This window comes from Cupressus sempervirens, chromosome 9 (assembly GCF_028749045.1).
Source record: "Cupressus sempervirens isolate cs-2001-9-10 chromosome 9, ASM2874904v1, whole genome shotgun sequence".
NCBI lineage: Eukaryota > Viridiplantae > Streptophyta > Pinopsida > Cupressales > Cupressaceae > Cupressus > Cupressus sempervirens.
Genome location: NC_143126.1, coordinates 731,676,912 through 731,689,098, shown reverse-complemented (window position 1 = coordinate 731,689,098; position 12,187 = coordinate 731,676,912). Strand labels below are relative to the sequence as shown.

Here is a 12,187-nt window from a genome sequence, read left to right as displayed (position 1 = left end):
AGATGGAGAGGCGATTGTTATTTTGGTGGAGGGACACTTTGTCCTTTGATCACAAGATGAATGTCATTTATCAGGCCACCGCATTCTATGTATTCTCGCTCATTTTTGGCTCTTGAAACTGGGAGTAGTGCCTTTGTGTGGTAGGATTTTTGGAGTGCCTATCCTTTATTTCTGCAATACCAATCTTGAGTGTGCACTATCTTTTTCGATCACCTACGCTACATTTTGCATGGAGTCCAGTCAACAGCCATGTCACTGCCCTTTATTTTTGCTTCGCATTGTCCTTGTCTCAAATCTGGTTTCATGCCTTTCTCAAATAGTATTGCAATTTTCTCAGTAGATTTGACTGGGGGTTTTCCAGCCTATTTGAATATTTTTTTACATCTTCAATAGAAACATTGATATTCCAGATTAGCAAAAGCTGTTTTTATTAAAACTTTTTGGCACATGTCCTTTTTCTATGGCCACCGAATTTTTTATCCAACACTACCTTGTTTTTTTTTGGGCATATTGCCTCTTTCTAACGACTGGATAATTTTTCCGGCATTAGGAGTCATCTTGCAAGCATTTTTTTGCCTCAACAACCATTTGACTATCAAATTTGAGCTCGTTGCCTACTGACGTCAACACTACATCAACACTCCTACCACCCCTTTTGGCTCTATTTGGACCTACCTTCAGTTTTTTGCTCATATCTCAGGCATATAGACTTCGTTTTCCATAAACGAGATGTCACCAAAAAGTTTGTTTCGAGCATGTTACAGTGATACAGGTAATTTTCAGCTTTGATGTTTTTTATGGCTTTTTCGCTGTCAAAATTAGAAGTTCTATTGTGCACTCTGCGAGACATCTTGAGCATCCGATCTCCAATTTGAGAATTCTTTATATTATTGAAAAGGTCTTTCAGAGCTCTTTCCAGTGTTGTTGGTTGTTTTTCCATATTCTGCTTTAGGCACATTCTATTCAGTTTTTTGCATTTTTGCATTTTGGTGGATATCTTGGTTGTTTCAGGTCTGGGGATCAATTTCGTTTCTTCAAATAATTCACCATCGGTTGTACTATCTATTGTATCAGGCTATCAGCCTTATGTCTCTTCTAGTCTATTTAGACATCATTGTATGCATTCTTGCAAACACACTGAGATAAAGTGTCACATTTCATCTGTATTTTCATTTCAGTTGTTTTGTCTTGTTTTGTCTTCTGATTCGAGCAATGTCATCTGAGGACACTCATGCACATTATTGTATTCTTGGTATTCACCATATCTTGTGCCTTATTGTACATGCACTACTCTAATCAAAGTGTCATGGGGGGGTTGATGTTTTGCCTTTGTTTGCCATCTTCCTTTGTCCAATGAGTTTCCCTTTTGTGACATTAACCTCATGACGTGTCTGAGATTGATCACCTCAGTAGACATACATGTATTATTTTGTGTATCTTGATCATGGTTCCTTGACATTCAATTCTTTTGGCCCACTTTTCCAGTTGCCTATCACCTTACCCTTGTCTACATTAGGGGGATTCTTTTGTATGTTCTTAGGTTCAATGGAGTAAGCAACGTATTCAGTATTTGTTCCTATGTACTAGGTAGATGCAGTGGCTGAGTACCTATGCATTTTGAAGAGATGGATCATTGACCATTGTAATGGTGCCAAATCTGGCCATTGGATTTTAAGACTATTCACTTTAAAATCCACTCTAAGTTCTTCTGATCTAAAACTTGTATTCATGTCTCTAATTGATCTTTGATGGAATTGTAGTTACATTTATTCTTCTTATTAATCAAGTTCGTATAAGTCATGGCCTTTGATATTGTGATATGAGAAAATATGTGGATCTTGAATATATGGATCTAAGTCTTGAACACTTATTGCTTTGATTTGTGAGAAGTATCCAATCTTATGCTTCATCTCTATTTAGTTTCTCTTTTACATCTACATAGATCTTTGCTATATCTATTAGGTTTCTCCTTATAACTGCAAGACATTTTCCTTTTTATCAAATTCTGTATATGATTTCTGGGGAAGATTGTGTGAGAGTTTTTTCATCAACGTTTCGGATCATACTGTATGATCCATCATCAGGATGCCACTGAGTCACTGAGAGCAAAAAATGGAGTGCAGATCTAGGAGAGGGGATAAAAAGAGGATGGAGAGGAGGGAGGGGGCACGGAGACCGAGGAGGCACGGATGACGGAGGGGGAGAGAAGACAAAAGAAGAAAATGAAAGGAAGAAAGGATGAGAAATGAAAATGATGAGGAAACAAGAAGAATATAAAAATGAGAGTAAGTGAATGAATATGTGTAATCAAAAATTCCAAAACAGAAAACAAGGACAAGCAATCAATAAATTAAAGTAATAAATACCAAAAAATAATAAAAAGCCTGAGCCAGTAACCACGCAAAAACCAAGAAACAAAAAATTATATAAATATCAACGGGGATAAATGAGCAACTATACGAAAAAATCTAGGAGAATATATGTAAAACAATAAATAAATATGAAAGAAAGTCTAAAAGAATGAATAAATCAAGGAGAATAAATTCATATAGATATATATACGAATATATATCTATATGAATGAAAATGTCAATAAGAATATATATATATATATATATATATATATATAAAAGCCAAAAATACCAGAAAATAAAATAAAGGAAATAAAAATAAAAATAAAATAAAGAAAATAAAAATAAAAATAAAGATGAGAGAATAAGAAGAAAAAAGAAAAAAGGAAAGAGAAAAGAATCCAAAAACTAAAAAATAATAAACGGGAAGGAATACACACAAAAATAACTATAAAGAAAAGTACCGATCGCAGCAAGATCGAGGGTACCGATGTGGAAATCTGTTTGCTTTGAAATTCTGTATAGTTGTCTCCTATGGCTATGAACTTCATATAATTATGTATCTATAAATAGACTTGAAACACTCTTTATATTTGGTTGTGTTTTCTTCTTTTACATATGTTTTATATTTCCATTCTGCCTCTGCATGTCTCATATGCAGATGTGACTTATACTATGTATATTAATCTGCAAGCATGTTCATTTGAATCCTCTAACACTCCAAGTGGTAACTTCAGATGTCTACATAGAAATTTAATACTTGCGATATGTATAAATATACATACATGACATCTAATCTGTTGAAGTATTCATTTTCTTTAATGTGAATGTCTTTTCTTATTTTTTAACTTCCCATACATGAAGGAATTCCCCATGGTTGCAAATCATTATCGTGTTTATTGGGCTAGAATGTTTTGATTCTCCTCTTATTTTTGGCTTGTTCATGTAACGTCAATGTTATCTGTATATAACACATTAACCATAACCTCTACTCCCAATATGTTTGTATCACATATGCACTTCTTGGATAGTGTAACTTACTAACTTTAATTTATGTCCTGAGATAAAAGTTTCAACTGAATTCTATTTTTGAAAAGTTCCTATCTATTCCTCCAGACGTAATGATAATTCACTGATTTGATGCACTCCTGAATTTGATTGTGCTTCGACCTTCCTTCTGAGGAAATACCTGACAATCTGTTTGATCTAGGATGGCATCAATTCTTGGAATCCCGCAGGGTCTCCCCTTCCTGTATGGTATGGTGTCGTGGATTACTATGCGTATGTTGGTCGATGGTTGGGATACTGCAACTGTCCCTTGTCTCTGTGTCCTTCACCTGTTCTCCTCCTTTTCTCTTGTTCTCTATCCCACGATTCCTTCTTATAGCTTCTACATGCGAATAGACGTGTCTATTGGTAATGACACCATTATTGTTGAAATAGATTTATATTTAAGTTTTCTTTTTTATAAACTTGTTTATACTGAATCTTTATATCATATTGATGATTATATCACTACCTTGTTTATAATTGTTTTTATCATTTATTTTATTGTAGTGATATTATTATTTAGTAATAATGCTAATTGAGAATCTCCATCACTTAGGTAAGGTCCTAGGCACTCCCACCTATAGAATGGTAGGCATCATTACATATTTTCAGGGTGGTGCGTGCAGGTGCAGGGAGCTAACATGTTCAATTGTAGCACTAACTCTAGCATATTTTCACTTACCTCTATTCACATGTTCACTAACCTCCCTTCTATTGGTCCCGAGCCCAATGCTGGGTCAAGTGCTTGCTGGGTTGGGATATAATGCTTGCTTAGTAAAGTGTTGGTCTTGCTTGCTTTGGCGCTGGTCCTACTTAGTGAGTGACTGGTAAATTCTAAAGTGAGAACCGATAAAGAGCGATTAATTGACCATTGCCCTACCTGCCTATTTTTATCTTCATTTTACAATTTATTTATATGCCATGATAATAATATCATTTAATATATTATATCTTTATTGTATTATAATATATTCTATTATATTTTTCTATTATCATTATATTGATAATATAATTAATGAGTATTATTATAATATATTTATTCATTTTTATTATTATTTTGCTATCATTTATTATTTAATTCTATTGAAGAAAAATAGGGGACATGACAACCATATAGACACTTTTCATTCCTACTTTGGATGTAACCTTCTATGTTCGATTGATCAACTCTTCAGACTTTAGTGTTTATGCCATTTGTATCTTCGAATTCAATTGTTTGCCCTATTTGCCTCCTAATTCTAGTAGTATCTCCTGAGAGCACTCATGTAGATTATAGTTTTCTCTACCTAGTTAGGTTTTATTTCAATGGAGGTTCTTCAGATCAGCAGTTACTTTTAACAGAGATTTGCAGCTTCTACATGCTTCGGTGGTGTTCTGCATGATCATCTTTTGTTCCTATCTTCTGGGACATTCCCTAGCTTGGAGGCTTCTTCAATCCTTCACTAGTTCTTAAGCATTTTTTCCATTATTGGAGTAAGGTTTTTCTCATGTGGTTTTCTCTATTTCTCCTCTTTATAGAGATTGGTTGTGCTTGGGTACCTCATCAAGCTTTGTTGTTGGGACTCAAATCTACTTTCAGTAGTAGTTTTTAGGTTTTTAGCTACTCCCTAAGTTTATCTTAAGTGAGGGTGTTAAGAGTAATTAGATATTTTTGAATTAACTCTATTTTACTTAAGTTAAAGTACTTCAGGCATCTAATAATTAATTATTATAATGCAAACTAAGTTTTACCTTTTAGGGTTTGGATCTCCTTTTATAAGGATTGATCTCTCTTTGTGATTCATTCACTTTTGATTAATAGCAATCTCTCTATTTGCTCATCAAGAATGTCTCCTATGTAGATCTAAGAATTCCAACCTCTATAGTTTTTGCTTCTCTTTTTCTGTGACAGGTGTTTGTATGCAGGTGATTCTTGGGAGCTATGGGGTTGACCTTTCATCAACTTCAACAATAATCAATTATACTATTTGTCATTGATGTCAAACTATTTGACATATTGTTTTGACTTGTTACCATATATTTAGAATAGGAATTGTAAATATGTTGAGAAGGACACATAGTTAAGTCGATAAGGATCTTATGTTACCATAATTTTAGAAAAGGAATTGTAGAGATGTTGAGAAGGGCACACAGTTAAGTCGATAAGGATCTTATCAGGTGACAGTTAGAACAAGCGATTATAGATACTTAAATGGTTTGATTGTTTGCCATGAGTATGACAAAGAGGATACTATTGGATATTAATCAGGATCAAGTAAAGAAGTGAAGAAAAAAGTTTTGTAGAAGACAGATTGTAACAGGGAACGCTTATCGAAAAGACTACGTCTTATCAGTAAACTTCTAACAGAGTCTTATCAGAACAAAGGATAACTTGTCAGAAAAACTGGACATTTATAGGCAAGCAAAGAGAAAACAGAGGTCAAATGTTACTTCAAAAAGAGAAAGCGGGACGACAAAATCAAGGTAAAAGGAAAAGGCGAATTCTTCAAGAAGTTTCTACGAGGTCAAAAATGGCTTATGGAGATGATGGAATTTGCAATAACAATTTGATGATGAAGTTTTGATCATTGGATCTAGGTTAAGGGTTTATGATCAAGATGTTGTTACATAAAGGAAAAAGAAAGAAGAAGAAAGAAGAAGCTTAGTGTCGTAACAAAGAAGTGAAAGCTAGTGGCGAGAAGCAGAGACTATTGGCAGTACAGAGGAATTGTTGCAATCACAGAAAAGGTATAGATTTGATCAGAGGATTGTAATGATGTGTCATTGTGTTAAGGAACTATAATGGATCTAATTTAGTGGAGTTAGTGCCAACTACAGATCATTGTTAGTTGTTACTCTCTAACAATTGTGATAGTAAAATCCCTAATCAGGTCACCTTAACATGTCTATTGTAAATCCTTTAACAAGGTGGTATTGTTAGAGTAGTAAATCCTCTAACCAGGTTACTCCTATCAAGGTAAAGACTTTAACAGGTCTCAAAGGAATCCCTTAACAAGGTAGCACCTAACAATGTTTTTGTAGCCCTTCACTGGGCAAGCTCCAAATAGAGTGTATTCCAAAAGAGTACAATTATTTGTGGGCATTGATCTCAAGTTGTGGTTTTCACCCTAATCAGGTATCCACAAGATAAATATTGGTGTTTAATTTGTGTGATTGTTTTATTGTGTTGAATGGATGCTTAATGTTTCAGTGACCAATAATATTGTTATAGCTAAACAATAAAAGAAGTTTGATTTTATGATTTATAATTTAAGTTGGCAATTACAGATTCACCCCTCACACCCCCCCCCCCCCAGTAATCTTCCTATATCTACACTAACGGTGGTAAAAATAGCCAACAAATCCTTTAAAGGTGTTGAAGATAATTTCTTCATGGCAAATCAAGAGAAGAGCCAAAAATCCTAGTTGATCTAGATACAAGATAGAGTCTCGTAAATGATTTGGGAATCATTATGAAAAGAGGCATATGGTTTCAAAAATTAGAAATTGATAAAGATATGAAGGAATATGTGTTTTAAGCACTGTAGCACGATGACACATCCCCCCAAAATCCCATGCACCTGGGTTGGGGACATCCCCAGGGTAAGGATCCCCCCACCACTACCCTCAGGCCACCATTGTACTGCCAAACAACTGGGAGACACCCAAGCATCCATCAACTACCCCTTGTCATCGAATGTTGGTGTGAAAAAATGTTAGAAAGTTTTAATTGTTATTTTAGGATTTGAACCCTAAAAGAAAGTGGGTCTCATTTCCACCACTTCAAGCCTATAGAGGCCCCTCCAAATTCCATTTTTTCCTCACAATTGGAATGCAACTTGTTTGATACATACAACAGCTAGAAAAGAGTGAAAAAAGTGCAAAGAGTGATTGAAGTGGAAGAAGTGGTTGCAAATAAAATAGACGCAAGGAGAAGAGGAGGCACCTTCCTTGAAGGATTCATCAAGAACAAGGTAGGATTTTTAGAATTTTTTTCCTTTTATTTTCAGAGTTTTATTTCTAAAAGCAAATTTCAAGTTCTTTTAAAATGTTGAATGTTGTTTCTAATTTCTAACTTCTGCTTGAACCTTGAATTGTTTTCTTTTTTGTTGTTTCTTGTGATTTCATTTTTATTAGCTTTTTGTTGTTTCTTGTTGTTTCTAAATTAGTGACTAGGCTGAGACTAGTTTCTTAATAATTTATTTATTTTATTTTTTAAATTACTAATTAGGCTGAAAATTTTTCATTTTGTGAAATGGAGTGTCAAAATGAGCTCTCATACTCATAGTCATGTTATTAGTGGAAGTGAGATGAAAGTTCAATATCAAAGTGTGTTAGAAATGGAAAAAGAAATCTGTAAATAAGCAATACCAGGAAAGAATCTAAGAGAGTAAATGCATGAAAAGATATTACCATAAAATAGGAGAGAGAAAGCTTCAAGCTCCAACACCATGAGACAAGATATTTGGAAAGGGGACAGCAAAGAAAACCCCTTGTGACATTATGAATGAGGCATGAAAAGCCTAAGAAGAGAGAGAGAGAGAGAGAGAGAGAGAGAGAGAGAGAGCAGTGCTCATACAATAATTGAGAAGAGGAAGAAACCTCATTGTTAAATGAGAGAAGAGGGTCATCTCTTAAATAGAGATGAGAGAGAGGAGTTAGAATGTAACTCCCATGTCTATGAATGCCACCATTCATAAGTGTGTGAGGCCAAGTGTGAGATTCCTCTTAAGGAGGAATAATCTAAAATTAGAAATTACAATATATATTTGTCCTCACATATTCCACTAGATGACAAAATAAGATGTAGTGGAAAAAGGACAAAAAAAAAATATATTAGGATACCTTGGCTTATATCCTAATATATTACAACAATAAAGAAAGGAGTTCTAACCTTGGTTTATAAATACACCAAGGAAAGATTACAACTTCTAACACCCCCCTTTAATCTTTACTTGGGGTAATTACATCAAAGGGTATTAAACCCATAATTTACAAAAATCTGCAACTTAATCTTCAATATGAAGTAATTTGATTGTCTTCAAGCCATATGGAACATTTGTAGATCCAAGAGAAGCGCACGAGTCCTTTGAATGTGGAAGCATAGACACATCTTCATATGTGGAAAACCAAGAAGGTTCCTTGATGGATCACCTGAAAAAAAGAACAACAAGACAAATATCCACAAGTAGAATGCCATCATATATGCAAATTGTTAAAAATGAAAATTCGAAATCCTTTTGAATAAGGATAATAAAACTCTCATAGAGAAACAATGAGTAAAACATGTTACCACAAAACAATGGAGATAACCTGATATCAAGATAAATTATATGCTCAAAAATTGTCAACAAGGACAAATTGAGTAAAAAGCTTGATCAATGCTCTCATGAAAAGTATATTATACTAATGCACAAATGACCACAGACAAGGCCAACTAATGATACTTGCATCAATCTTGCATCAATCACGTGGATATAGACAGTCCACTTAATGAATCATCTCACTGCAAGTTAATGGGGGCGTCCCTCCATAACATGCATGACTCATGATCTAAGCAATAATGTATGCAGATCATTATCACATTAATATATGAAACTAAAGTAAAAAGGAGAGACATGCTGATCAAAGTAGAATTATCATGATTTTTGTTAGGATAATCAAAAGAATGGATTATGAGGATATAACAACATATTGCGTTCAAATTGGATTAAATTATCTGAATTTGGAGGGGAAACTCCAATAATAACATCCTCTTCATTGAGGAACAAAAATGGAACAACATGGAGGGAAACTCCATAAAAATATTATCCTATCAAAATGGAACAGATAGGATCAAATGGAGGGAAACTCCATATAAAATGAGTGCATACCAATATAGGATGGAGGGATACTCCATGGGCCAGATAAGGAAACTATGTATCAGTTATACTGAGGGGACCTACATAGTTAACCTTGAAAAAATTGGCTCCCTATGCAACTCAAAATATTATTTAAATCATGTAGATCAATGGTATAAAACCATAAAGTGCCAACATGGGCATAGAATGATGCTATAAAAGCATAAAAGTGCAACTATGGGCACATCAAAATATCAAAATGAAGGCAAATGTGTAAGATTACTCATAATCCAATTAAATAAAATGATTTAAGGAAGATCAACTAAATATAGATATCAGGTATAAAACTCCATTAAGGGTAAACATGAGTACTCAATTCATTTGTGAATGTATAAAGGATGGGCCCACCATCAAAGACAAGGATCCTCAAAAAGGAATTATAAATGAGGATATTTTTAAAAAACTTAACTTTTTATGTTAAAAATAAAAAATAAAACTTTGATTAGTTTTAATTTTTAATTCTAAGAAAACTTCTCAAAAAAAACTTAACTTCTCCTTTTTTACTTAAAATCACGTAAAGGAGTAAGAGAGATTTAAAAATAAAATATTGCACTTGTCTGACAATGAATGATTACATGCCAAAAATAGGTTGACAAGAGGCACTAATAAAAGTAAATGATACTTCTGTCAAGAGCTAAAAAAAAATCTTGCATGAAAAGACAGGCTGCCTAAATTTAGCATCCCCCATTAAATTCTTAAGATTACTCATATTCCTGCGAACATAACCTGTGCACGACCATGGTGTTAAAGCCAGATTTAATTACTAGTTTTAAAATGGAGGATAGTATGTTGTGTTATTAAGGACGCCTGCAAGTTTCATTAAAGCCAAAATTTTAAAAAAATTATGAACGAATACGATTCCCCTCATTAAAGCCCTCATTTAATTAAAAACCTACTGATGAAATTTCAATGCATTGTGGTGATTAAAAAAGATGAACGAGCATAAGATTTGCTATCTGTCTGTGCGCCAAAGAGCGAGGTTGACCCTGCTGAAGGTGGAGGGAGAAGACGATGATGGGGTTTTGCTCGGTTAATTATATATATTGGGCAATCGGCAATCACTCTAGGCCATGGAAACTTGTATACTCCATAGTTTTTTTTTGGTGGAAAAAACTAGACTTGCAGCTCTCTCACTGAACTTCCAGTTATGTATAAGAATCAGCTTCAAGAGCTGGCACAAAGAAGCTGCTTCAATCTGCCTTCTTATGCTTGTATCGGGGAAGGACCAGACGATGCGCCCAGATTTAAGGCTACCGTGAACTTCAATAGCGAAGTGTTTGAAAGCCCCAACTACTGTAGTACTCTACGGCAGGCCGAGCATTCTGCTGCGGAGGTCGCACTCAATGCTTTGGCTACTAGAGGTCCTGCAAGGTCCCTCGCTGCCAGAGTTTTGGACGAGACGGGGATTTACAAGAATTTGCTGCAAGAAGTAACTCACAGGGCTGGATTGAGCCTTCCAATGTATACTACCGTCCGGTCTGGGCCTGGTCATCTTCCAGTCTTTACTTGCACCGTGGACCTTGTTGGGATAAGCTTCCAGTCATCTACCATGAACGAGAGCTGTGCCGACAGACTAAAATATGAGTGAGGAGAGAATTGCGGAAAACAATCAATGGGGGTATTAGAGAAGAGATCCACTATCAGAAAAGAGGGTTGATTTCGCCACATTTCGCCATCATAGAAGAGGGCTCAAAAGCGTTGTTAGTGATCTCGGCAACAGAAAGTTGTTCATGGTAGGCCTTCTCTGCAGAGATCATAGGGGCATAGGATGAAAGCATGAAATGAATGCGAGGGTAGGGAACCAGATTGGTCTGGAACTCCGTCACATCAACATTAAGTGCCCCATCAAAGCGCAGAGACGCAGTTAAGGAAGATATGACCTGAGAAACAAGCCTGTTAAGGTTAGTGTAAGTAGGGCGTACAATGTCAAGGGAACGGCGGCAGATGTCGTAAATGGCTTCATTATCCAACAGAACAGCTACATCAGTATGCTCTAACAGCGAATGAGTTGAAAGCACGCTGTTGTATGGTTCCACAACAGAAGTAGACACCTGAGGAGACGGGTATACTGTGAAACCCAACTTGGATTTCTTTCCATAGTCCTTCACCGGACCAAACTCTAAATCTTTTTGACAAAATCAGATTAAAAAGAGAGCTATATGTTAAAAAACATAGGCAGAAAAATAAAACCTTCAAAAATACCGCACCCATTGTCAAACACATCAGAATCCAATATGCAGTTGGGAAGTGATTAGATCATAGTAAAAAAAGATATCTAGATAGGAAAACCTTTTGGCGGCAAGCCTGCCAAAGGGGGTTAGATGAAAAACTAATATAAAATAAGAAGTAATCTGCACAAATTAGAGCACACAAAAGTTAATCGGGTTTGGCGGTAAACCAGCCAAATCCAAAAAAAAAAATTCAATTTCTTCCATCTTAAGAAGATTAAAGAAGAAATTAGTGAAATCTTCAAGAGTCTCCTTCGAATCGTACCTTCATCCAAACACTCAAAACAAAGATTAAACTGCTCTGATACCATGTTAGAAATGGAAAAAGAAATCTGTAAATAAGCAATACCAGGAAAGAATCTAAGAGAGTAAATGCATGAAAAGATATTACCATAAAATAGGAGAGAGAAAGCTTCAAGCTCCAACACCATGAGACAAGATATTTGGAAAGGGGAAAGCAAAGAAAACCCCTTGTGACATTATGAATGAGGCATGAAAAGCCTAAGAAGAGAGAGAGAGAGAGAGAGAGAGAGAGAGCAATGCTCATACAATAATTGAGAAGAGGAAGAAACCTCATTGTTAAATGAGAGAAGAGGGTCATCTCTTAAATAGAGATGAGAGAGAGGAGTTAGAATGTAACTCCCATGTCTATGAATGCCACCATTCATAAGTGTGTGAG

The 12,187-nt window shown here is 35.1% G+C and overlaps 1 protein-coding gene and 1 pseudogene across 2 annotated transcripts in view; one reads left to right on the top strand and one right to left on the bottom strand.

Annotated features, from left to right (window-relative positions):
• LOC149540794 (U5 small nuclear ribonucleoprotein helicase) overlaps positions 1-12,187 on the bottom strand; it is a 316,081-nt gene that overhangs the window by 283,010 nt on the left and 20,884 nt on the right. The gene's annotated exons all lie outside the window — the stretch shown is intronic.
• LOC149540795 (double-stranded RNA-binding protein 3 pseudogene) lies at positions 7,547-11,267 on the top strand (annotated as a pseudogene). The gene has a single exon (XR_016356048.1). The product of XR_016356048.1 is annotated as a double-stranded RNA-binding protein 3 pseudogene (transcript).